At 36.5% G+C, this 23355-nt stretch overlaps 1 protein-coding gene and 1 pseudogene across 28 annotated transcripts in view; one reads left to right on the top strand and one right to left on the bottom strand.

Moving 5' to 3' along the window:
* The window catches only part of pHCl-1 (pH-sensitive chloride channel 1), a 673866-nt gene that overhangs the window by 375304 nt on the left and 275207 nt on the right, over positions 1-23355 (bottom strand). The window lies entirely within an intron of this gene.
* On the top strand, positions 13289-14245 carry LOC147910791 (uncharacterized; annotated as a pseudogene).

The raw sequence follows: 23355 nt of genomic DNA, 5'->3' as shown, positions 1-23355 counted from the left end.
ATGTTTGTATTTTTGATGCTATTGTATTTTTAATGCTAGAATTTAATAGCTGGTGTCAAGAGCTTTTCAAAACATTATAATAAAGTCATTTTTCATTAAGCACTTTTTGAGTTAGAAGGCTTAAGAATTACAGTGTTGCCGGATTACGCAATATGTCCAACTAACAGTTAAAACCTCTTGAATGTTGTTCAGGATTACGTTCTGGATAACATTTGTCAAGATCAAGGTCACTGGAAATTATTCCTTTTATTTTTGCATTAAAAATTCATTTTTCGTTAAAATGAAAATAAAAAGTATAACATCTAATGGTTTTCGTCTTGACAAATGTTATCCAGGACATAATCTTGAACAGCATTCAAGAAGTTTCAGCTATCGGTTGAACACATTGCGAAATGCTAATGCTGGCGACACTATAACTCTCAAGCTCTCTTATAACTCGAAAAGTGCTTAATGAAAAATGACTTTATTATAGTGTTTTAAAAAGCTCTTGACATCTAGTGATCACTAAATACATTACTTTATATATTACAACATTTGTCTGAAACATTTTTTTCAAAAGTGCATACTTTCCGAGATATTTAACCAGGATATAAGAAATATCTTTAAATATATATATATACATATAAGGGTAATATATATATATATATATATATATATATATATATATATAGGTATATAGAGCAACATAAGCTAATGCCATTAAGGGATATGCTGAAAGCTTTGTCGAATCATGCTGTGCACATGCTGCTACTTATTTGGAAAAAAGTTGGAGGTCATGATTAGGACTCGGATTGGGTTACGAATCATCCTAAAATAATTATTGTTGATTACGTATCTCTCCCTCTCTGTTTCTGTCTCCCCCTCTCTCTTTTTCTCTCTCCCTCTTTTCTCTTTCTTTTTTTTCTATCGTTTTATTTTTCTCAGGATATATTAAGTCTTCTTTTCGCATTATTATTCAGAACAAGATGCAACAAACACTCTACATTGCGCAATATTTAAAAATAAACAATAAAATCTAATTATTAGTCATAAAAATAGATTGCGAAAAAGAACAAATAAAAATATATTGTAAAAATGATTTCTTGTTTAAAAATATGTACATATGTAAATCAATCAATCAAGAATTTCTTAAATCTCATATCTCATATAAATCTACAATATTTACTTTGATGCGTTATTACATAAAAAATAATGTAACACTAGATAAATATATTTCATTTCCTTAAAGATAGAAAACTAGATATATATTTTAGAGAAAGGGATCTATTCTCTACCATAGAATAGTGTATTCTATTTAAATACTACAAATTAGAGAATACAGATTTAAATACTACAGATTTTACTACAGATTTGTCTTTGAAATTGTTGTCTTTGAATATATCTGTGTTCTTGAATATACCATCCACATAAATCATTTCAATCGAACATTTCTATGAAGAACTCGAGTCCCAATCAGCGATTTGATTGTTATCATGTATAAACAATTAAAACATATATGTTTATTGCTACAAAAAATAAAGAGAATAAAATTGAAAATATAAATGTATATAAAAATATATATTATATATATATATATATATATATTATATATAATATATAATATATAATATTGACGAATTTATTTTACGATTTAAGACTATTTTTTTGTAAAACATGATAACTTTTTTATAATTATTATAATTTTATAAATATATAATATTTTATTTTTCAAATATGATATATAAAATATATTTATACACACACATATATATATTATATATATATATATATATATACAATATTATATATTATATATACAGGGTGGCTCCAACTTATGGCCCCATTCGTCTTGAGCAGATAGAGGGGACTAAACTGAGTCAAAAAGTTCTCTATCATTTTGCAATGATCACAATAATTAACGAGAAATTAACGTTTAAAGATAGCCGAATACGCGCGTCCACCCGACTTATACTATTGCCGAAGATACGGTTCATCGAGCACATGGCGCGCGGGCCACAAGGAGCGGGGATGGACTAGCAGGCGCGTCGTGCTTAGAGACTCGCGGCGGATAAGTGGAATGTTCGCTCCAAACTATCGATGGATATTCGGATATTCGGCACTTTAAAAATAATATCTCGAATGCGAAAATTGGAAAATCATCAAGAACTATTCGAAAAAAACTCAGTTTAGTTCGTTCTGAAACATGTACATAAAGAAAAATGTTACATAAATATTACCTGTTTTGAAGTAAATAATAAGAATATTTTAAAATCATATTATCAAGAAAATATTCTTTTTAATGATATAATCGTTACTCAAAAGAAGAAAAACTGCGTTCTCTTTTAGCACTAGAATTATATTCTTCTGCATTTTTCTGCACTACCTCATGGAAGTTGAGATCCGTCTCTAAATTTCATTGAATGATCGTCTAAAAAATTAAGACATAAAACAACAATTGTATTATTTTGTAAATACATTTTGAATCGCTTGTATGTAATACATACTAACAATTGCTTTATAAATTATATAATAATAAATAGAAACCGAGTTAATGTAACAACATAATATAGTAGAAAGTGCCTATGGAAGGTTAAGTTGAAAGTTACGAATAATATAATATTTTAAGTTCATGAATTTAATTAATCAAATGTGACTATGCTTCAAAACGGCTCTCTATTTTATAAATTAGTTTTAATTTTGTATATCAAAAAAGTATTGTCTTTACTTTGTACAAAATTCATAGTATAACTAATAAATTTCCAAAATTCTATCAGAGAATATGAAATCATGCTATGGTGTATATTGACAGCCTATCCTCATAAGTGGGGGATAGACTAACAAAAGTTTCATTAATTATTTTTAATTCAATTTTGGCACATAAAATTAAAAATAATTTATAAAACTTTTGCAATTGCTAGTATGTGTACAAGTGATCTAAAATATATTTAAAAAATAATACAATTACCGTTTTATGTCATATTTTTTTTACACGATCATTCGATGAAATTTATGCGAATGTCCGAACTTTCATGACAGAACTTCTTTTGAGTAACGATTATATCATTAAAAAGAATATTTTTTTGACAATATAATTTTAAAATACTCTTATTATTTACTTAAAACAAATAATATTGTAAATATATTTATGTAACATTTTTCTGTATGTACATGTGCACACTTCAGAACGAACTAAACTGAGTTTTTTTGAACTAAGTTTTTTTGAACAGTTCTTGATAATTTCCCAATTTTCGCAATCGAGATATTATTTCTAAAACACCGAATATGTGTCATCGATGCTTGGCACGCAGGGAATGAGTCAAGCACCTCGCTCATCGCCACGCCTCTAAGCTCGAAGGCGACGCGCCTACTAGGCCATCCCCGTTTCTCGCAGCCCACGCACCGTACCTTCAGCAATAGTAAGATCGCGGACGCGTGTGTTCGGCTATCTTTAAACGTTAATATCTCGTTAACTGTTGTAAGCATTGCAAAATAGTACAGAACTTTTCGATTCAGTTTAGTCCGCTCTACCTGCTCAAGACGGGTGAGGCCATAAGTTAGAGTCTGTATATATATATATATATATATATATATATATATATATATATATGTATATATATATTTATAGGGTGATCCAGTTTAACTGCACATACATATTCTTCATGAAAAAGTGAGTCGAAAACGTCAATAGCAAAATGTTGTGATATCAATAATTTTTAAACGGTGAGCCTTAGAAGATGTCCAACCACAGGGAATGAAATTCGCGCCGTCAGGAGCGACGCAACTAAGCAGCTGACCGCGTGAACGGTTTGATGGATATCGCTAAACGGCATATCGAATGAGTATTGCAAAATTTTGTGAAATCTCGTATTAACATTTACTGCAGCATTCTTAAATTGAATCCGATTCAATTGATAGGGATTAATGTTAATTGCAAATCAATAAAATGAATTTTTGAAATATTTTAAGTAATAAACAAATTTGTAAATAAAATCATAATATTAATTAAATTATCTAAACAAATTAACATATCAAACATATCAATCGACAGATGTTTCCAAAACTTTTTTTCTGTCAAACAACATTTAAAAAAATGAATTTTAGAATTATAATAAATAGATTAACAAGACTTAAATTTAACAAAATTTAAATAAAGGACATATAAGAGCCAAATAGTTGTTTATAAGTATAGATGTCACAGTAATAGAATAAAATTTAATTAAAAATTTAGATAAACATACGTATAGACATATTACATGTTTATCTAACATACGTATAGACATTACATTTCGACTCTTTATTAAGCCATCTTCAGATGATTAATATTTTGCAATTTCTTGAGTGTTTTTTTATCGGTAATTTATAATTTGTTCGTGATAAAACGTTGAATGTTCGATAAGTGCCTTCCAAGAAAAAAAATTTCTCTCTCAATCGATTTGCAGGTCGAATGTTTGCATTTTCTAGATATTGCATACATAATTGATGTTATTTATTACATATAAGAAGGAGAATCTTTTCAATTTATTTCTTTTTAAACATTCACGTACACTCGAACAACTCATCATGATGGTCAAAATTGTCAAACATATAAAAATCGTATATAAACATTTAGTCAAATATACAAAAATTGTAGATAAATTATGAATATTAAAATCAGACAATAAGAGTGAATAATTAATATTATTCACACTAGGCGAGGGAGATGATATCACGGAGGTGTGCGGGGGATGACGTCACAGTGAATGACGTCACGGGAATGACATTGCGGTGCGGAGGAACGAGGATGTCCCGGGTGCGGGAAATTACGTAGCCGAAAATTGCGTAGCGGAAATTCATCCGCGACGCGGTGATGACGTCACGCGGGGTTAATGGCCGCTGAGCGCGATCCACTGTCGGCGCCACCTCCGGGCGTGGCCCACCTCTGGATGCAATCCACCGCCGCACACTATACTTACTATGTATACTTACCGTCAAATATGCGTCGCCATCTTTTTCTTACATAATCTTCTCTTCAACGTCTAGTCAATGCGATTAATCATGAAATATTTTTTATTCTGCCGAATTATATTATTGTTTTAGAGAGCGCGATGGTGTCGCACGTGATGACGCGCGCATAACGCCGCTGAAGTTGGAAGGAAGGAAGGAATAGAAGTAGAGAGAAGAAATAATTTTGAATGCAGAGCTAATCCCAGTTAATCCACATTTATTTATTTATTTATACATATGTATTTTTATATGCTGATATATATATATATATATATACAGGGTGCGTCACCAAAATCCGGATAAATCGAACAATTCCTTGTTGTGGCAGCCTCAGAGAGCCTCTTTAATGTGTACGATTTGTATCGAAGGTCTTCCTCGGCAATTCGACGCATTGTTGGCTCGCTTACACCAACAATCGATGCTAATTTTCGCAACGATTGCCTTGGGTCATCCGAAATCAGCGTTTGAGCCCTTTCAACGACTGCAGGGATCCTCGCGGTGCGTTCTTTCGAGTGACTCTTCCTCGCTGGCATACTGGAACCTTCGTTGGATTGTTCTGAAGTCGTATATTTTGCCACAACATCATAAACAGTGGATCTCGGGTATCCAAAGAACCGAATTATTTCCGTTGCTGAGCGCCCGGCGCGAAGGTCTTCGATGATCGCGGCTCTTCGATTATACTCCGCACTTGGTTTCAACATCGCGGCCATTTTGAGAATATGACTGTTTACTAGAAGCATCAGGCTTTCTTGGACGCCAATAACAATCTCTGGCGGAAGCACAGTATAGCGGAAAATTTGAATTGAAATTTGTCCGGATTTTGGTGACGCACCCTGTATATATATATATATATATACATATATATGTGTGTGTGTGTGTGTGTGTGTGTGTGTGTGTGTGTGTGTGTGTGTGTGTGTGTATATATTTAATTTTAATTTCTCCTCCGCTCCAACATGAATGTCGTCATCCTTTCAAATTATATGTGCTATAATGGAGAAGAACAAACGAATAAATCATTTATAGAGAAAAATTTTTCACAGACAAATATAAATGAAATACGTACGATTGAATGTATAAATTCATGTCTTCCGAGCAGTAACATCGCATGAACACTACATAGAGTACATATATAAATTTCAGATCTTATTTTCATTTTACTAAACGTTTCTACTTAAACGTAATCCTAATGCTCTATTTAATATTTTGAACACCAAGAATTAGTCATGTTAACACACATATTGCGGAAACCAAGTTCTAGTTTTCGAACAATTACAATAGTTAGCTGCTTTATACAGACTAACTTTCCGCAAAAAATCCTTGCGGATATTTATATGACCATTTCCGGTCAATGACATAAAAAATGCAAACATTAAATTTTATAACAAAAGATTTTTAAAAATATCCGGTGATGACATCAATGTAATCTGACACCGCAAATTGCAGTGTCAGCAAATTTACAAGTTTCAATATGGTCTTGTCAGCGTAACATAAAAAATTTTTTTCAAAAACAATTAGCATGTTGCGCAATGACAATAATAATGTAATATGATACAAATGTGATGTTGCCAAATAGTGCAATATCAGCTAATATATAGCTGCTTTGTTAGTGTAATTTAAGATTTTTCAAGAATGATAATCTATAATTTGATACAAATGCGACGTTGCCAAATAGTACAAGAGTTGCTAATATACAACTACTTTGTTAGCGTAATATAAGAAATTTTTCCAAGGACATTAACATGTTTTGGTGACGACATCATCAATGTAATTTGCAACACTTGCAAAAATGTAACATTTGCAATTTCATCAAAGTATAGCTGCTTTGTTAGCGTAATTTAAGATTTTTTTTTAAGAATGACGATCATTAATGTAATTTGATACAAATGCGACGTTGCCAAATAATATATATAATGTGATATAATTAAGATGTAACATTGCCAAATAGTGTGCATAATGATAAAAAATAACAAGATTTAATCAAATAACGTTATTAGTCGATTCGACAGCGCAACTGACAACATGGAGCACAATTCAAGCTACTCTGTTTGATATTATAGACGAGTACAGTGAGATGTGACAAATTTATAAAATTATTGGAGGAGTAGAATCGTATCAAATCGCCTGCGATTATCGATCGGTAATAGACAATCACTGATCGCATGTATCGCGCGGCTCGAAAGTCTGAAGGAATCTGTTTGTGCAAGATTCGCACATATAAGCGCCAGATACAGACTCCGTTGCGCGAAATGGCATTCGAAAGTCATATTCTAACGAGCGCGATAAATTCTAAACATATTGAGCCTCGCCGATTCCTCGAAGACGCGAGCGAAATTATGTTCAAGCGCGTGCATAGTATAATGCATCAATATGATTCTATAAAAATAAACATTGGGTTCAATGGTGAGTTCGTGGCGGGTGATAAACACGCGAATAAGAGAATCGCCGCCTGGAACTTTGAAGTCTTTTGTACCGATTTGCGAATGGTACGTGTCGTACGTCATCGAACCTATTCTAGCATTGCTGAAAGAGTTTCAGGAACGCGATAGCGGATAAGCATTGTCGCGGATACTAAATTTGACGATGAATGCGAACAAGTATAATCCTTTGCGCGCAAGATGTTACATCAAACTTTCGCGAGAAATTATGCTAAAGAGAGAGGTAAATATTGTGCGTTCGACGGACAATGCGTGTTTCGCATGATCTGTTGTTGCCGCTCTACATCCGGTTCAAAAAAATGTGGAACGGGAATCGTATCTGCATTATATGTCGGTTCTAAATCTCGCGGGCATCGAATTTCCAATGACATTGAGTCGAATTCAGAAATTTGAAACTTTGAATGATATTTCTATCAATGTCGACACCAATGAGAAAGGGATTGTGCCGATATGACTCGCCGATCGAAACAGGAGCAAGCACGTAAGCTTCTTGTACGTGGAGGATGACAACGCGAGACATTTTGCACTCATCAAAAATCTATCTCGATTAGTCAGCTCACAAATCAATAAAAAGGAGTATAAGAAATATTTCTGCGATAGGTACGTGAAATAATAATAGTAGTAGTAGCAGTAGCAGTAGCAGTAGCAGTAGTAATAATAATAATATAATAATAATAATAATGATAATAAATGTGCGGTTTTTTTTCAGATGCCTGCACTACTTGAGCTCAAGCGCAAACTGAAGACCCACAGCGAGGATTGTGAGAAACAGAATGGTTGCGCAATCAGACCGAGCGAGGACGACAAATGACTAAGTTTCGACATTCACAGTAGGAAGGAGCGTGTCCCATTCGTCTACGTCGATTTAGAGTGCACATTAGAAAAAACGGATAGGAATTCTGAATTGACTACGTACACATATCATTATCACAAAATGTTTAGCATCGCGTGCATTGTTTCTACGATGATACATTATTCATGTATCGTTTTCGCCGCGATAAAGACTATATAGCGTGATTCGCGGAAGAACTCAGAAATTTGACGCACAGTGTACAGTCTATAATTTCAATTAACATACTCATGGCAGATTTCACGCGAGATTGACAAAAATTCAACAACGCTACTCATTGCCATGTATGCGAGAAACCGTTCGCGAAAGACGATACGCGATTGCGCGATATGTTGCCATTTTACGGGGCGATACAGAGGTCCAGCGCAATCAAATGTCCCATGCAATCTAAACTATAAGGATTCGCATTGCATACTCGTAGTGTTTCACAATTTATCCGGTTGCGACGCTCATTTCATCATCAAGAAAATTACTACCGTGTAAGGACATGTTAATCTTTTATCGATAACTAAAGAAAAATATATCTCGTTTATTAAACATGTCAATAGTACTAAAAACGATAAAAACAATTGCAAACAATTACGTTTCATACAGATTTCTTTTCAAGATTTCTTGTAGCTTCTAGTTTGGACAAATTGGCATCTTTTCTCAGTAAAGATAAGCTACGGATACTGCAACGCGAATTTTTCAATTTGTCAGAAAAAAATTTTAATCTTTTGACGCGAAAGGGTGTCTTTCCGCACAAATATATTGACTGCGCCAAAAGTTGGAGGAGCTATGTTTAGCGCCTCGTGAATCGTTTTACAGTTCATTGACGGACGACACGGTATTCAAGAACGATTACGCGCACGCTGTCAACGTGTTCTCCATCAGAACACTCGGTGAATATAGCGACTTATATCTGAAAACAGATGTTTTATTGTTGACCGATGTTTTCGAAAATTTCCGCAACAGTTGCGTTGCGAATTACGGGCTCGACCCCGCGTACTATTACACCTTACGGCTCCACGTGGGATGTCACACTAGTGTAAGATTTGAACTGTTCACAGATATTGACATGTTTATCGAACACGGTATACGCGGTGATTTCAGCCAGTGTTCAAACAGGTACGCGCGAACCAACAACAAATATATGTCGTCGTATGATCCATTGAAATCGTCATTGTACTTGATGTACTATGACGTCAATCTGTATGGCTGAGCAATGTGTCAACCATTACCTTACGCCAATTTTCGATGGGTCGACGTACAAAATTTTGTTATAGACGTGTTAGATCCGCCGACAGGCTATATTCTCGGTGGACGCGGAGTACCCGCAACATCTTCATGACGCACACACTGACCTACCGTTCTGTCCGACGCACGAGAAACCATCCGGCAAGCGCGATGATAAGCTCCTCATAACATGCGCGATAAACAGCGTTACATATATTATCGCAACCTGCAGCAGTGTACTCGTCACGACCTTCGTATCGTAAAAGTTCACCGTATAATTTCACCGTGCAATTCGCGCAATCTCCGTGGCTATGCGATTACATTGAATTTACATCAATGGTCTACAGAGCAAAGATAACATATCGCGGCTTCTCAAGTTGAGTCGCCGTTTTGACAGCCCATGAATGCTTGATCGTATTTTGTAACAGAGGATACCATACAGATCCCACGAGCGAAAACTCAGATAACCGCTAACGACCGCTTTCCAATGCTCGCAGCATTGATAATTTCTTGATCTCGTTTAACGCAACGTGAGATATCTGCCACTACACTTTGAATAATTCAATCTCATAGGATTTCCTACCAGGCAATTGTAATCGTTGCGCGTTCGTATCAAAATCAATTGGCGAGTGTTGACGACCACGCATTTGTAATCCTCACAAAAGCCCAACAGCATGTTGAGAGGCACGCAAAAAATAAAGTATTCTTCCTCTGTCGGATCTAGAGTTCCATTCAGCGTTCAAGGTAATCAAAGCTTCGTACGTCATTGACACATAGTTCTTGATGTTTCTGGTAATTCCAATGTTTTTGTTGCGGTCAACCTCCACACCATTGAGTTCATATCGAATTTCATCAAACATGAACGCTACGCAATTATTTCCAAGCGTCGTCGACATCTGATTTTTCTTCTTCACCATCAATCTTCCTTCGATGTAGAAGAAATTGTCGTACGGTACAAATCTTGTTGATGTATTGGTATCCATATCTCCTCGCTATGCCCAAACGTAGTGTTGACGTACGGATTGTACGTGTGAGTCTCATTCTTGACGATGCGGTCGTCAAAGATTGGCTGGTAATATTCAGGACATCAATCATTTCGTACGATGAAACCCAACAACTTTAAGAATGCAACGTTGGATACAGTGAGTTTCTTTCCAAGTGTAGTCTTTCCAGTAAAAGATGTATCTCTCGTCTGCTTCGGCTGTTCGTTCAACACAAGCATCTCATGTTAGCACCGCCGTAATGCAACCTATCTCTTCTCCGCAAAAATCAAGCAATCGATCGTCTTGGTCCACCACGTGAATCGTCAGATCCGTAATGCTCCGTACAATCGGAAGGTAAATGATCTGTGTCGGCCTTTCCGATATCTTATATCCCAACGGCACGATCGGCGAAAATTCGTGTATCGTGTGCATGCACCTGTTATTGCTGTACACACCCGCAGTCACGTTACATTCGATACGTATGATATTCATGTTGATGATATTTATCGGCACGTCCGACTCGTGCCACTGTCGCAGCTCCAACACGCGATTCGATGAAATTCCTAGCAGTGAGCCAATGTTGTGAGGTTTTTCAAAATTTCCGATAGGGGCATTTGATCTCACTTCTCATCGTATTGTTGTTGGCACGAATAAACAGCGGGAACATCATCGTCCTTGTCTTTCGCATCGTGAGAACATAAAATTACACGCTTCAGATATCGCTTTATATCATGTAATTCGATTCTTCGGGAATGACAATTTCCTCGTTGCCATAGTAAAACTTATTTATTGAATTTACATTGGCTAGAGTATAATACATTTCAAAGTCCGTCAGGCTGAGCTTGTAATCGCCGTCACCCAAATCTACCGCTAGAAAGTAGCTCATGGCGAGGACGCTACTTTTGCCGGTCAGCGTAAGCATTAGCGACATGTTGAGGCGTGCGATTACACTGTTTGCCAGATACCGTTCAAGTTCCTTCGGCGGTCGAAGATTGCCAAAACTGTCAAAATACATGACGCGATTCCCTCTTTTCGTATATGCTATTAATGTCGTATCCCTCAGCATTGTCCAGATTTATGATACCGCTTTCGTTTTGGCGTACTCCTTCGATCGGTAATATAATACGCATAAAGGTGCCTCTATAATATGGAATGCGCATATGGTTTGCAAGTTGTTGCATTGCACATCGATAGTTACTCTCCTCAGCATTTTTAAAATTTCATCGGCGTTTTTTTTACGCGCGATACCTTGTCAGCGCTTGTAGAGAACGAGATAAATGCCGCGGCCTTCCATGGCGCAATTATGATGTTACAGTTCTTCCAGCTGACGCTGCGCCGCTTTGTTATCGTTTATTGCCTTGGCAACTCCCACTGCGTCACCGACCAATAATCGAAGAATGCCGAGCAGCAGTAGAACAGATAGGACGCCGCTGCGTTTCGCTATCGGAAGTATCCGTTTGCACTTCTTCTTCTTCCTTGTTTTCAAACTCATATCAATTTTCGTTTTGGCCTTCATAGCTGCCCAAACTGCTGTGGCTGCGGCTCTCTCGCTGAGAGTCGAATCACTCGCGGTAATGTGTTTCCGCGCCTTCTCGGCGAGTATATTGTGTCGTTCAGCAAGATCGTTACTGTGCAACCTCGTAACACGCAGCATTCAATGAATTAATTCCTTGATCAATTAGACAATCGCTCCTCTAGACAATCGCTTCTCCAATCGCGTTTCGGATCGCAAAACTGATATCCGGAAATATATAGTTCGAAAGGAAGCGCGTTAATCGTATGATTTAACAAGCCTCTCGACGACATTTGCTGCAATTTTTTATCAAAGGCGCCGAACCGTCGATATGTGTTTGATGACCCGATAAATTGTAATGCTTCAGATACCGACGGTATCGTTGTATCTCCTCAATCTACTCATATATGTTCAGATAATCTATCCCACAACAGATCTATGCAATTTTCAAACCCTCGCAGCAGTACAATTTTCGGTATGTATTCCATTTCTTTAGAGGTTAAACTGTGCAGATCATCCGACACGACGAGAAACATTTTGATTACTGATCGATTTTGCTCTACGCAGCTCTATAAATAGACCTGTTCGCGATATCGTTTTCAATATTTTATGGAAAAAGAAAATATGCAGTTCGTGCGACAGTTGCGGGCGATCAATGTGACGAATCTGCAAAGTGCAAACCGATAAAGAAACGCGTAAGCATGGCGACATGCTACCGACATCTATACGCGCTGTCGTCTGAAGACCGTCAAATTGCTGCAAGACGAACGTGTTGATAAGCGTGTTAGAAAGTACGCATGGCATATGATTCGAGAACATGTACTCGAAATCGCTGCAACAACCGAAATATCGATACCTGGCGAATTTGTTAGCACCGATCGAGGAAATCGGTTATTTTACGTTCTCCAATAACAGCGACGTCATTCGACCCAGCGAGGCGCTTCCGAATTCCATCTTTATCTTTGATGACGTGACATGCGACAAGCAGGACGCGATAAGAGAGTAAATGGGACGATTTTGCACGCGGACGACGACTGCTTCTATTTCTGTCAGACGTACGCGATGATACCGAAGCACCTTATACGCGACAATGCAAATCTGTTGATTTTGTTTAAACAGGATGGTACCAATCTGAAACGCATGTACAATGATCACGTGAATATCAATATGTCCTATGAGGATTTTTGCGATTTATGCCGTAAATATTGGCAGCGAAAGTATGATTTTCTAGTGATTGACAAGGACAGTGCGCTTACAGATGGGCGATACAGAAAAGGATTTAATGACTTTGCAATACCGTAATGTGATCAGTTGATCTCGGTACGTTGACATGGACAGCAAAGATTGTGAAAAGATAACTAAAGAGATTGCGAAAACGAGCGATTCGATTCGCAAAAAGTATCGCGTTTTGAAGAGACTGCTAAAATGGAAGAGGATATCGCATTAGAGAGACACTTGAAACCTGTTATCGATCCGCTGAAACAGATTGAATCCTATGAAACACTATTGAATCCTCCAAGGATCCTATTATGGACTGAAACATTCTTTTCGGGAGAAGATGAGGAACCAAAACACAAAAGAAAACGACCGAGTGCTTTGTACGACAATCCTATATAGGCTTCCACGCTTGTGAAATCAATGTTGAATTGAAAACCATACCATCCACTTTAAACGAAGTGTCTGAAATAATATAACCGCGCAATTTATCATATGACCACGCTTCCACCACTCGAAGAAATTTTCGAGGTTGCCGATAAACTGCTCATAACATATATTCGACACCTGCTTCAAACATCCGAGAAAAGCTGCATGTAAATTATGGTCCATTGAGACAGAAATATCTGAAAACGATCCTAAGCGGTAAGAAAGCCGTCAACATAGACGTTGTATGGAGTTTATTTCAGCGACGAGGGAATGCTTGGTAACTTTGCACAAAAACGATGATATAATTATAGATAGAAAAAGATACAGAATACCGGACTTGTACGAGTTAATTTTCATGAAATTTCCCAACGAAAGTATCTGTACGGATAATGACGTACAGACATTCGTAATGACATACAGGAACATTTTACTGATGACAAATGCTCACCGGCGAAGTCATAGCCCGAATAATCAAGTGATGGATAATAAGTAATACAAGTATAAGAACATAATAGTGCCATTGTTGTTGGATAAAAAAGGAAGAGGAATAAACAAAAGTGCGGATTTACCGCATACGATGACGCTAAACGATAATAAGATCAACTATATCCATTGGGACGATCCCAACAAAATTCCAATTTGATTTATTTGACAATTCGCATAATTCGTGGATACATAAAAACAATGTGTTGTAAAATTTATATTTATTATAAAAATATAAATATGTATTATATATATACATTTTATAAATATCATATACATATTGTATTTACATATCATACATACTATATTATGCATATTGTACATACTATATATAGGCTGCTGGAAAAGTTTCTGCAATCTAATACTTCCAATACCGTCAACGGTCTGCTGCTACGTAAGATGCTGGAAAAGTTTCTGCAATCTAATACTTCCAGTGGCGCCAACGTTCTGCTACTATCATATCCGTAAAATTAAACGTTTTAACCTATAATTCAGTTGACAGTTTGTACCCAAGCCAACTAGTTTTGTTTGCATAGTATTTTAAAAGAAGTTATTTTATGAGAAAATCGAAATTTCGCATGAAAATTTTCGGGCAATGATTTTTTACGATTACAAATGTAATCTAACTTCAAAACAATGCATCGATCGACTTCATTTGACTTTTGGGGATGAAGCACTATCCAATAGGACTGTTTATAATTGGTTTGCCGAATTCCAGTGGACGTACCTTTCTTTGTGACGAATTCCGTGAAGATCGTCCATCCACATCTGTTGTTGCCACTAATGTTTAATTAATACTGTGCGTGAAATGATTGAGCGAGACCGACATATGACATACCGCGAGATTCAGGCATCCTTAGGCATTGACATGACAGCAATACATACGATTTTGCATGATCACTTGAGCGTACTTTGTAAGTCATACTTTGAACTCACTTGAGTGTACTTTGAAACTTTGCAGTCGTTGGATCAAAAACAAGCTCGTATTAAATGGAGCAAAGAAATGCTCAAGAAATTCAACCGAGGTCAAATTTAGTCTACAACATCGTTACTGGGGACGAAACATGGATCTATTCGTATGAGCTCAAAAGTAAACAACAATCCACTGGTATTTATTAGGTATTTCAAAATGAACCGAAACCAACAAAAGTTGTTCGTTCACGCAGTGCTGCCAAGCAAGTAATTGCTTGTTTCTTCAGTTATACCGGACATGTGGCAACCGTGGCTTTAGAGAACCGAAGGACTATAAATATTGATTGGTATACAACAATTTGTTTGCCAGAAGTCATAAATGAATTGCGTAGAACAAACCGAAATCGTCGCATCATCCTTTATCATGACAACGCCAGCTGTCACACAGCACATCAAACCGTTGATTTTTTATTTAGTAAAAATGTCGAATTGATGACTCATTGTCCATATTCACCTGATTTATCACCTAATGACTTCTTTTTGTTCCCAAACATTAAAAAGAAGATGCGATTTGAGTCGCCTGAAGCAGCTGTTGAAACATTTCGTACACTGATTTCTGAAGTTACAGCCTCAGAATGGAAAAAATGCTTCGAAAATTGGTTCGAGCAAAAATGTATCGATCTTAAAGGCGAATACTTCTAAAAACAATAAAGCCATTTATCAAATTTTACATATTTTTTTTCATATTGTTTGCAGAAACTTTTCCAGCAGCCTACGTATTATACATATTATACATACTGTATTATTCATATTATACATGTTATACATTGCATATATATTATACATATTTTACATGTTATATACATATTAAACATACTGTACAATATATATGTGATTTATTTGCATCGATAATGCCCCCATGGCAGCGTGTCGGTGGAACCTGCCACGATATACTGCTTATCGTCGTGCGATAAAGCGATTTTTGTTTCTGATATCGTGTACACCTCGTACAATTTGGATTTTATGCATGATTGCCTGCGTGTCATTTGTATTATGTTATTCAAGCTCCGCGTGTAACTCTCTCGAACGTTATAAATTTTCTCTATAACGTTGCTCTTGACGCCCTTTGCCTTCTTCGTATTACCTTTTTCGCTCTAAGCTCAATGAATTCAGTCATGATGGTACCGTTGTTCTCGTCTTTCATAAGGCCAGGAACTTTTTTATTCGCGAGAGGCATGTTGTCGATGTCTATGATATCATGAAACGCGATATAAATAGATTCGACACGAACGATTATCCAGCGGATATCTTTGCCAATCGTCTTGCTTAAATTCTGCCCTGGGTACATTAGTCGTAATTATAGACTGTACACTATGCGCCAAATTTCTGAGTTTTTCCGTGAACCGCTATATCACCATCCTTATCATGGCGATAATTGCCTTATCAAAACGATAGCCCGACAGTGAGCTGTCGTATGATCAGTGCACGTAGTATCTGATACTAAACACGTTGTGATGATACGTAGCTGAATCAAGATTCCCATTCGTTTTTTCCTTTGCACATTCCCAGGTCGGCATAAAGGACGAACAGGACGCGTTCCTTCCTGCAGAGGAAAACCGTCGAAACTCAACCATTTGTCGTCCTCACTCGGACGACAAATCCTCACTATTCTGATCGCGCAATCATTTAGTTTTTTACAGTCTTCGGTGTGGATCTCCAATTTAACGCTCGAGTTAAAGTAGCGGAGGCATCTGAAAAAAAGTATTATATTATATTATATATTATATTATATATATTATATATCATATTATTTATTATTATTATTATTATTATTGTTATTGTTATTGTTATTGTTATTGTTATTATTATTATTAAGTACCTATCGTAGAAAAATTTGCTGTTCTTGTTTCTAATAATCTGCGACCTCATAAGGTGGGACAGATTCTTGATGAACGCAAAGATCCCGCGTTGGCACCCTCTACGTACAAGAGGTTTATGTGTTTGATCCTCTTTCGGTCGGCGAGTCATATTGGTACAATCTTCTTTTCATTGGTGTAGACGTTGATAGAAATGTCATTCAAAGTTTCGAATTTCTTAATTTGACTCGACGTCATTGGAAATTCAATGACCCGCGAGATTTAGAACCTACGTATAAGAATTCGCAGATATGAGGATTCCTGTTCTACATGTTTTTGAGCCAGGTGTAGAGCGGCAACAACAGAAACAACATGCGAAACACGCATTGTCTGCGGTTTGCACGTTGATTACCGCTCTCTTTAGCATAATTTCTCACTGGAGTTTGATATGACATCCCACGCGCATAGGATTGTGCTTGTTCGCGTTCATCATTAAATTCAGTATCCGCAAAAATGCTCATCCGCTATCGCGTTCCTGAAACTCTTTCAGCAATGCTAGAGTAGGTTCGACGATACGTATCACTCGCGCAAATCAGTGCACTGATATAGTTCCTAGTGGCGATACTTTCGTTTGTGTGTTTATCATCCGCCACGAACTCACCATTAAAAACACTATTTATTTTTATAGAGTCATATGGTTGCATTACTACGCACATGTTTAACTCGCGAGCACAATTTAACTCGCGTCTTCGAGGAATTGGCAAGGCTCGATATGTTTAGAGTTTATCACCACGCCCGTCAGAATATGGCTTGCGAACGTTTCGATGCCTACGGAGGCCGAATTCGCCCACATGCACAAATCTTCCACGCACAGATTCTTTCAAACTTTGAGCCCGCGCGATACATGCGATCAGTGATTGTCTATTATCAATTGATAATCATTTGATACGATTGTACTCCTCCAATGATTCGATAAACTCGTCGCATCGCTGTTCCCACGCGCTATACTCGTCTATAGTACTAAGCAAGGTAACTTGCCATCGAATCACGCCATGTTGTCACTTGCGCTGTCGAATTGATTAATGACATTATTTGATTAAATTTTGTTATTTTTATATCATTATGTGCGCTATTTTTATTAATGATACCATCGCCTAGATATCTCATGCCCTGAAAAAATCTAAAATTACGTTAAAGCAGCTAAAGTTTGATGAAATAGCAAATGTTGCATTTTTGCAAGTGTTGTATCAAATTACATTGATGATGTCATCGCTAAAATATGTTAATGTCCTTGAAAACATTTCTTATATTACGCTGACAAAGCAGCTGTATATTAGCTGATATTGCACTATTTGGTAACGTTGCATTTCAATTGTATTATATGTATATATTAGGTGTACAAATAAGTTTCCGCCGTTTTTAATCAAAAATTAAGCATTTATTGTGAAAGAACGACACATAATGTTTTATTGAAAGTATTGTCCATCGCTAGCCACTACTTTTTCCCATCTTTCTGGTAGCATACGGATACTGTGTTGGAAGAACGCTTCATCTTTTGAGGCTATCCAATTATCGATCCAATTTTTGATATCTTCATATGATGTGAAGTGCTGTTCAGACAGGCCATGCGCCATCGATCGAAATAGATGGTAATCGGAAGGGGAAATGTCTGGTGAATACGGCGGGTGGGGTAGAACTTCCCAATTGAGTGTTTCCATGTAGGTTTTGACCGGCGCTGCAACATGTGGTCGAGCATTATCATGCAGGAGAATAATTTTGTCATGCCTGGAGTAGTAGTGGGCGCGTTTTTCCTTGAGTGCTCGGCTCAATCTCATCAATTGTGTACGGTAGAGAGCCCCAGTAACGGTTTCGTTCGGTTTGAGAAACTCATAATACACGACATCAAGCTGATCCCACCAAATACATAACATGAGTTTTTTTCCATGAATATTCGGCTTGGCTGTCGATGTTGAAGCATGGCCAGGTGATCCCCATGATTTCCTCTTCTTTAGGTTATCGTAGTGGATCCATTTTTCATCACCAGTGACTATACGAGGTAAAAAACCCTTTCGTTTATGCCTGACAAGCAGCATTTCACATATGAAAAATCGACATTCAACGTTTCTCGATTTCAGTTCATATGGAACCCAATTCCCTTGCTTTTGAATCATTCCCAATGATTTCAAATGATGTGAAATTGCTTGTTGAGTCGCTCCTAATGTAAGTGCAAGTTCTTTTTGGCGCGTTTGGCACGAATCTTCATTCAATAATGCTTCCAATTCCGCGTCTTCGTACTTTCGCCCTTCCGCTACGTTCTTTGTCTTCAACGTCAAATTCACCGTTCTTAAATTTTTGAATCATTCACGACAACTTCTCTCACTTAAGGCATCCTCACCATATGCTTCTACAAGCAATCGATGAGCCTCAGCTGCAGATTTCTTCAAATTAAAGAAGTAAATCAAAAGTTCCCGCAAATGACACTTATTCGGCTCAAAACTCGGCATTTTCGCACAAAAAAAAAATATATGATGCTGATACAAAATCGCTAGTATTTCAAGGTTGTTGACATATGTCCAACCTTACGATATAATGTTTTATATCAGACAATTTTAACCACAGCTTGCTAGTGGCGCCGTCTTTTGTCAAACGGCGGAAACTTATTTGTACACCTAATATACATAGATACATATGATTAATAATTATTCATATATTATATATATATAATATATATATGAATAATTATTATATATATATATATATAATATATATATTATATATATATATATATATTTTATATATATTATATAATCGACTATGAATACCGGCCTAGGTCAATTTTTTGTATGTATGTATATATACTAGTTCAGCCACAAAAAATTGACCTAGGCCGGTATTCATAGTCGATTCTTAGATACAAGTTTTAAGTAGAGCCTTAAAATGCCACGAACCAATCAGAGGGCCGCCTTCGTGTCTTAAGATATTACTTAAGATAGTTTTGAAATAAGAACTGACTATGAATACCAGCCTAGGTCAGTTTTTTGTACATATCCAATCAAGATCTGGTTTCTGTTTATGCACTAGATTGCACTAAAATTTTCTTTCTCGCTTTAACCCCGCAAACACAATAGAGTAGTAAGCTTTAAGATTTAAGGAATTGACCAATCATAGTCGATTATTTTTCTTATATTCGACTGATTAATCAATTTCTTAAGGCCTAAGGCTTAGAACTCTATTAAGTTTGCGGGCTTAAAAGTGTACTAGTTCAACCGTGTATACTAGAATTAGTGACTACGTTTACACGCACTGGTAAAACCGTTTTAATTAAAACTGAAGTTGGTGTCAGTTATACGATCAGGCTTATTTTATCCTCACCGAACGTAAAATAGCTTCATAAAACCCCGAACGAAATATATTGCCAACATAAAACATAAAAGATTTGAAACTGCTTGTTATATAGAACATTCCTTGATACAATATATAGAAGAAGTGAAATAAGTTTTGAGGTTATAAAATTTACAAAAATAGATGCTGTATTATGATACGGAATTTGAGAAGAAATATCTTTTGTCATTTCTTAACTTTATAAAATGTCTAAAGTTGGTAACATCGAGTTTTTCTATGTAAAACCGATTGAAGATTGTTTACACGGCTTTCTTAAAAAGGTTTAATTAATTATAAATTAATGCCAAACCTCTTTCTAAAGAGGTTTGTATTTAATAAAACGGTTTTAATAATATCGGTATTAAGGACGTTTACATCTAACACCGATTTTAACTAAAACGGTTTTATTGGTGTGTAAATGTAGTCGTAGACGCTGCATTCGGGAAGTACTATTAGCGTTATTTGTATCATTCGGCCTTTTTCACTCTTAGCGACACAAATAGACACGTGATCCAGTGATGTTTTCAGTTGAGATAGTACAATGTGGGAAAGAATCCAAAAAACATGTATCCATATTGTCTTTCTTTTTTCCGTCGATTTTCTATAGTTTTGTAGAGAAGGTGTGCTTCAGTATGTTATCGTTTCTAATAAATTGAAATTTCTTACTCCCTGTTCCTATTGTTTGTTCCTTTTCATTGTGTTTAAGGACCTGCGCGCAATAGAGGAACAGGAATTATAGATATTAAGATTTCAACCTATCAGAAACCATATAATTTCCAATCATATAATCAGTTTCTGATAGATTGAAATCTTAATATTTAATTCCTGCTCCTCTACTGTGCTCAGGCCCTAACAATAACCATAAGAATTAGTCAATCAGAATTAAGAGTTCAAAAGAATTCACAAGTATCTGAAAGTATACACAGGGTGTATACTGTACAAGTATTCAAAAAGACTGAGACCCCCTATGATCTCCAAAAGCACACACTTTCAACGAAAGTGACCCGAATAAAAATTGTAGGGGGGTCAAAAAGATCTATTTACTGATATTATCAGTTTGACCTTATGTGGCGCCGATATTATAACGACAGTTGCTATAATAGTCAATTTATAAAATATATTTGTACATACATTTGGTCCTGTCGCTGAACTAATCAATCTATAGAAAATTCTTTATATATATGTATTGGCATATTTTATTTAAAAAAGAAGTGTGATGTATACGTCAGGATATCAATGTATACCTTTGTATGCAATAAAACATGATGGTTTACAAATGTCGTCAAAATAATTAATTGATAAACATATATATATATATATGTTTGTCAATTAACTCTATATATATATATATATATATATATATATACACACACATGGTGGCATGAATATACAGCCCCATTCGTCCTGAGCAGGTAGAGCGGACTAAATTGAGTAGAAAAGTCCTTTACTATTTTGCAATAATTAACGAGATATTAATGTTTAAAGATAGCCGAATACACGCGTCCGCCCGACTTACTATTGTCGAAGGTACGGCCCACCGAGCGCACGGCGCGTGGGCCGCGAGGAGCGGGAATAGCCTAGCAGGCGCGCCGCGCCGTGCTTTGAGCTTAGAGGCTCGCGATGATAAGCTCCGCTTCTCGCGCGCTCCGTGGGCCGTACTTTCGGCAATAATAGGTCGGGAGGACGTGCATATTCAGCTATCTTTAAACATTAATATCTCGTTAATTATTGCGAGCATTGCAAAATAGTAGAGGACTTTTCTACTCAGTTTAGTCCGTTCTACCTCCTCGGGACGAGTGAGGCCGTATATTCATGCCACCCTGTATATATATATATTTGGTAACGTCGCATTTATATCATATTATATTATCATTGTCATTGCAAAATATACTAAACTGTCATCACCAGATGTCTCTAAAAATCTTTTGTTACAATAATTGTTGAAGCAGATAAGATTTAAATAGAGGTTGAAGCAATGATACTGTATCAGTCACTCAGACAAGTTCATTTTGCAGTGATCTCCAGCGCTATGGATTCATACATTCAATATGAATCGATCAAGTAAGTATTTTAATTATATTTGTTTGTTTAAAGATTTTTTTCTCTATATATATTGCTTATTCTTTTGTTCTTCTCCATCACTTGCAGCGCGTCTTCTCATATCATTTTGACTATTAATGTTGACACCGATGGTTTACACATTTTTGAAGATTGGAAATTGTCGTGGGGCCGACTCGCTCGAATCGCTCGTTTTCGCAATCTCCTCAGTTATCTTAGTTATCACGATCTTTGCTGTTGTCCATGTCAACGTATCGAAGTCAATATATGTACGGTCACAATATATGTACGATATTCCAAAGTTATTAAATCCTTTTCTTTATCACCCATTTGTAAGCGCACAATTTGTCCTTGTCAATCACCATATTTTCGCTGCCAACATTTACATAAATCGCAAAAATCCTCATAGGACATATCGGTATTCATCGGTGATCGTTGTACACGCGTATTGGTACCATCCTGTTTAAACTGAATCAACAGATTTGTATTGTCGTATATAAGGTGCTTCGGTATCATCGAGTACGTCTGACAGAAATAAAAGCACATCGTCGTCCGCGTGTCATCCCATTGCAAAATACTCTCTTATCGCGTCCTGCTTGTCGTATGTCATGTCATCAAAGATAAAGATGGAATTCGTAAGCGCCTCGCTCGGTGGAACGACATCGCTGTTATTAGTGAACGTAAAATAATCGATTTCCTCAATTCGTGATAACAAATTAGTCAGGTATCGATATTTTGTTGCAGCGATTTCGAGTATACGTAAACGTTCTCGAATCGTACGCCATGACTTTCCAACAGGCTTATCAGCACGTTCGTTTTGTCGCAATTTGACGGTTCGCAGACGATAGCACGTATAGAAGCCATTAAGCATGCATACGCGTCTCTTTATCGATTTTCACTCTGCCGTCGAGATTCGTCACTTTGATCGTGACTGGCGCACGTACTGCATATTTTCTCTTTCCACAAAATACTGAATACGACATCGCGAGCGGGCCTATTTATAGAATCGCGTGAAGCGAAATCGATCTGTAGTAAAAATATTCTCGTCGTGTCCGATGATCTA

The sequence above is a fragment of the Acromyrmex echinatior genome, chromosome 1 (assembly GCF_024713525.1).
Source record: "Acromyrmex echinatior isolate Ae372 chromosome 1, ASM2471352v2, whole genome shotgun sequence".
Lineage (NCBI taxonomy): Eukaryota > Metazoa > Arthropoda > Insecta > Hymenoptera > Formicidae > Acromyrmex > Acromyrmex echinatior.
This window is presented reverse-complemented; position numbering and strand designations above follow the sequence as displayed.